Here is a 5,443-nt window from a genome sequence, read left to right as displayed (position 1 = left end):
CAGATTTTTGAGTGATCTGTCACTGTAGCAAAATCTAGCTTAGCCTGACGAATACAATGGTGCTGCATTAAACATGAGCAGCCAGGTCAGAAGCTGATCAGGACTAGAAAATGCAGATCTGCCCTGCCCAGTGCCGCCTGCCCCATGCCTGTCCCCTCTCCGAGGCCTGGCCCCCTTTGTCCGTGTCCATCACACTTTGTGGAAGTGTTGCCAGTATGTCTGACAAACTGTCCTATAAAGTTGCTGACATCGACCTGGCCGCCTGGGGACACAAGGCCCTGGATATTGTGGAGAGTGAGATGCTGGGTCTGATGCGTGTGTGGGAGCTGTACTTCGCCTCCAAGCCACTGAAGGGCACCCATATCTCTGGCTGGCCGTATGTGACCGTGGTGAGAGCCATCCTCACTGAGACCCGTTGTCTCCTTGGATGCTGAGGTACAGTGGTCCAGCCGCAACATCTTCTCCACCCAGGACCAGGTGGCGGCTGCCATTGCCAAGGCTGTCATTCCAGTGCATGCCTGGAAGGGTGAAACAAGCAAGGGATACCTGTCATGCATCCAACAATCACTACTTCAAAGACATGCCCCTAAGCATTATTCTGGATGATGGTAGCGGCCTCACCAACCACATCCACACCAAGTACCCATAGCTCTTGCCGGGCATCCAAGGCATCTCCGAGGAGACCACCACCGGGGTCCACAACCTACGTAAGATTACGGCCAAGGGGATCCTGAAAGTGCCTGCCGTCAACAACTCCATCACCAAGAGCAACTTTCACAGCCTCTAAGGCTGCCGGGAGTCCCTCATAGATGGCATCAAGAGGGCTACGGATGTGATGATTGTCGGCAAGGTAGCCATGGTGGCAGGCTATGGCGACATGGGCAAGGGCTGTGCCCAGGCCCTGTGGAATTTTGGGGACCCCTTCATCATCACCAAGATCGGCCCCATCAACCTGCTACAGACTGCCATGGAGGGCTATGAGGTGACCGCCGTAGATGAGGCCTGTCAGGAGGGCAACATCTTTGTCACTGCCACAGGATGTGTTGACATCATCCTTGGCCAGCACTTTGAGCAGATGAAGGATGATGCGATCATGTGTAACCCTGGTCACTTTGACGTGGAGATCAATGCCAAGTGGCTCAACGTGAATGCTGGGGAGAAGGTGACCATCAAGCCCCAGGTGGCCAGGACTGGCTGAAGAGCAGCACGGCACCATCCTGCTGGTTGAGGGTCTGCTGGTCAGCCTGGGCTGTTCCATGTGCCACCTCGGCGTTGTGATGAGTGACTCCTTTACCAACCAGGTGATGGTGCAGATTGAGCTGTGGACCCACCCAGACAAGTACCCTGGTGGGATTTACTTGCTGCCCAAGAAGCTGAATGAGGCAGTGGCTGAATCCCACCTGGGCAAGCTGAATGTGAAACTCACAAGTTGACCAAGAAGCAGGCCCAGTACCTGGGTATGTCCTGTGGCAGCCCCTTCAAGCCAGATCACAACCGCTACTGAGTGCCATGCCTGCCCTTCATCTTCCACCTGCTGTCCTTGCCCAGGCCCCGCCCCTCCTCTGTAAGAGCAAATGGCACCAACTTTGCAATTGGTTTGTCAGTGTCTGCCATAGACTCCCTGGTGCTAGTCCCTCAGTTTTGGGCCTCTGCTGCACCCCTCATACTGTTCCAAGTGAGGGGGAATCGATTCCAAGCAGGCGGAATCAAAAGGCCCTTCCTCAAGCCGTGGTCAGGATGCAGGTACAAGGGAGACAGCCACAGGGAACCGTGAGCTCAGTGGTCTTGGAACTGCTCACTAAGTCAGTCCTTCCTAAGCCTGGAAATTGGTAGTGGAGTCACAAAGCCCATGTACCTTACCACCTAGGCCTTCACCTGGCCTGTGGATTTATACCCGTGTTCTTGGTTCAGTGGTTCCTCAGCCCATGACAGATGGAAGGTGCTATATTCAAAGGCAAGGAAGAACTGTTTGAATTTTCCTGAGAGCCTGGCTTGGTGCTGGGCCTTCTCTTAAACCTCATAACAATGAGGTTGGTACTTTTAGTCTCTATTTTACAGGGGTTAGAATAGACCACTAAGGGACAACTGAGAAAGGACAGAGAAGGGACAGCCAGAGGTTGAAAGGGGCCAGAAAAACACAAAGCCAGCATATATCTGCCATCATTTTGTAACAAGAGGGTTCCTATCACAACCCTGGGTCCAAAATAGAGTAATCTGATTTATAATATTTATATAATGTTTATAACCTCAAAGAAAGCAGGAAGGTGAGTAAATAAAAATCTTGATGCCTAAAACAATTTTGAGGCTTTATTTTATAAATAATTCACTGCCAACAATGTATGGTATGAATAAGGGGGTATAATCACGTACCAATGAAGCATTGAGAAGACAAGGGGTTGTCTGCAGTGTGAGGTTCTGCGGGTAACCCCTTAGGCTTGAAAGAATGAGTAAAGAGGGAACTCTTGTCTTTTCAGACATGTCTCTTGTAAATAACCTGTTTTTAACCCAATCTTAGACTGTCATTTAATAGATGAATTTAACTCATTTATAATTAAAAAAAAGAGAGAAAAAGATGCAGATCTTCTCTATGTGAGATGCTAAGAGGTACCCAGACTATGCTTAGCATCCTTCTTAGAAGAGCAAGAACATGTGCAAAGGAAATTGACAGCAATGGAGTCAAAGTCACACAGAGGGTAAGTTACAGTCTTTACAAGACATCCGTTTTGATGCTTTGCATATCCAGGTTTACATTTTCTGCCCTTGCCATATTTTCTTTCCTTCAAAGTTATTTATGTGATGCATATAAACTTATAATAATTTAATTATTAGCGACTATTAGTAATTTTTTTCAGTTGATCTATGTTGCCTTTAGGGAGCTGTATTTATGATTATGGTTTCTTTACTGAATTCTGGTAGCAAGTAATAAACACGTCCATGTATGTAAAGAGAGCAAGTTGGATTCTGAGAGTATTAATATGTGCTGATCTAATTGGCCTCAAGGCAGTCAGAGACATAGCTTGGCAAGCAAGCCAGTGGAGGTAACATCTCCTGCCGTGGAGTCAGAGCAAATACCACTCTTTGCATAGCACCATACTGAATGCGTTTGTACTAAGTACATATCTAAGTGATTATGCATGGAAATATCCTAAATCATTATCTTTCCCCTGTAAAAAGTGATTTAAACAGTGACATGGATATATTTTTTAAAGCACACTTGAGAGAAGGAAATTGTGACCTGCTCAGCTGTGTTTCTGCATTCTCAGGTTGGGCTACCAGGGATCTGCTGGGCTCCGGGTCTGGCTGCTTGAATATTCAAGGTCTGAGATTATTGCTTAACTTTTCCTGCTTTTTTAGCCAAATGTGTGATAGAAATCATCCAGCCCTTCATTTTGCCATGTTCCTGAGGCATAACATGGAGTAAAACATTCAAGAATTGTATATGGGTGTCACTCTCTAAATATAAAATCATAGACCACATGACTAATTATTATTCTGAATATTGGCAGTTTAAATGGGAGGTTATTAATGATTCTGAATATTCGCACATTAAATGGAAGGTTGTTTTGAGCAAAAAACCACCCTACTGAAAAATAATTCATGGTCCAACAGACATTGGCCATGTGGAACTAAATCTGGAAGAATCTCCGGTCTCAAACTGCTACTAAAAGTTTCAAAATTGAATGGGCAAGTAAGTATGGTCATTAAAATTTAAGTGGATGAAAACTGGATAATTGCATGCTGCTTTTTATCTTGACACATATTGTATTAAAAGTTACTATGCAAAAGAACCATTTTCTTGGGAAATAAATAGATGAGAAGACTAAACAAGTGACTATTTCTAAATCATATAAGTGGGAGGAGAGCAGTTGAAAAGCATTATTTTACTGTTCCTACAATGCCCAGCTCGGGGCTGGACACATAACAGCCACTCAGTAAATATTTGTTGAGTCTATTAATGTTTGAATGCAAACAAAATTCCTATCTTTCCATTAAAATGGAGTAAGTACAATAGAGGAAATTATTTTAAAATGTAGTCCAGTATCCACAACAAATCATCTCAATTTAGGTCTTAATTAGTGTAAGAGTACATTATTGTTATTCGTTTTCGAAGTTTGTTTAATGATCATGACAGGATTATTTGTGGTATATCCCCTAGGTTGAGTTTATGTAAAAAAAAAATCTTTCTCCACTGCCTTGATATATTTGGCACCCTTTCTGTGAAGTGCTCAAAATATCATTTTGGGGGTACATTTTAGAGACGCAAAGGGAAATGTCTGAGCTATAAAATGCAAATCGGGATCTCCTTTTTAGTTTCAAGCTAAAGAAAGAAATTCATCATTGAATATACATGCATCTCACATGTTCCAGGGCCTGGTAGTGTTGGAGATTGTTTATGTAGCGTATGTAGTTTTACATTCAATAAATGCTTTCTGATTGACAGATGGGCTAGTGAAATGCTTCAAGGTAGTATGGCCATTCATTCGGAATTGTCCATTTGATCTGCAGAAGGCAAGACACATAGAAACCTCCCACTGCTGGGTAGGGTTTAGGACAGGGCGAGGAAGTACGTTTATGGTCTGCAAGCAAAGATTCCTGATTGAGAATTCCCTTTATAGTGAAAGCTGGGTAATAACAGCTTTTAAAAGCTTCAATTTCCAATGTCAAGAGGTTTTTTTTTTAAAGGAGAATCTCTACTGTAACCAAAGAATTCAGCCTAAAATTCTAGAAGACCCGGTGGCCACTTATTGTGGTGTTTGTTCTCCCTGGAGCAACCTTTCTTTCCTTCCCTCCACCCCACAGCCCCCAACAAAACACACAGAGGTCACGAGCCACAATTAGCTTTGGCCAAGCTTCAGTTTAGGTTTCCTAACAAGTAACCACTAGCCCTATTTTCCCCTAAATGACATCCTATTGATTCTCTAGGATTCATGCATTTTAGGGTATTTTGATATTTTTGCAGGGAATAAAGTTCAGTTCCCAGGTGAATGTCACTCTTCTCTCCTCTTGTGTTTCCATCAAGAAATCTAAAACTTGTCATTATGTAATTTTTTCCTTCTTTTAGAGACAGGGTCTCATTCTGTTGCTCAGGTTGGAATGCAGTGGTGCAATCAGAGTTCGCTGCAGCCTCTAACTCCTGGATTTAAGTGATCCTCCCACCTCAATCTTGGAGTAGCTGGGACTACAGGCATGTACCACCATGCCCAGCTAATTTTGTTATTTTTTTGTAGAGACAGAATCTCAATATGTTGCCCAGGCTGATCTCGAACTTCTGACCTCAAGCGATTCTCCTGCCTCAGCCTCCCAAAGTGCTGGGATTACAGGTGTGAGCCACCATGCCTGGCTGCATTGTAGAGTTCTAATTACAAAGAGAAGTGAAGCTAACAGACAAATTGCCTGATACATTCAAAGTCACCGACAGCCTTCTGGAGTTGGGATTAGAAGT

At 44.1% G+C, this 5,443-nt stretch overlaps 1 pseudogene; it reads left to right on the top strand.

The window, feature by feature from the left end:
* The first annotated feature begins 215 nt into the window (after window positions 1-215).
* Window positions 216-1,504, top strand: LOC100447264 (adenosylhomocysteinase-like; annotated as a pseudogene).
* Window positions 1,505-5,443: the final 3,939 nt, after the last annotated feature.

This window comes from Pongo abelii, chromosome 12, assembly GCF_028885655.2.
Source record: "Pongo abelii isolate AG06213 chromosome 12, NHGRI_mPonAbe1-v2.0_pri, whole genome shotgun sequence".
NCBI lineage: Eukaryota > Metazoa > Chordata > Mammalia > Primates > Hominidae > Pongo > Pongo abelii.
This window is presented reverse-complemented; position numbering and strand designations above follow the sequence as displayed.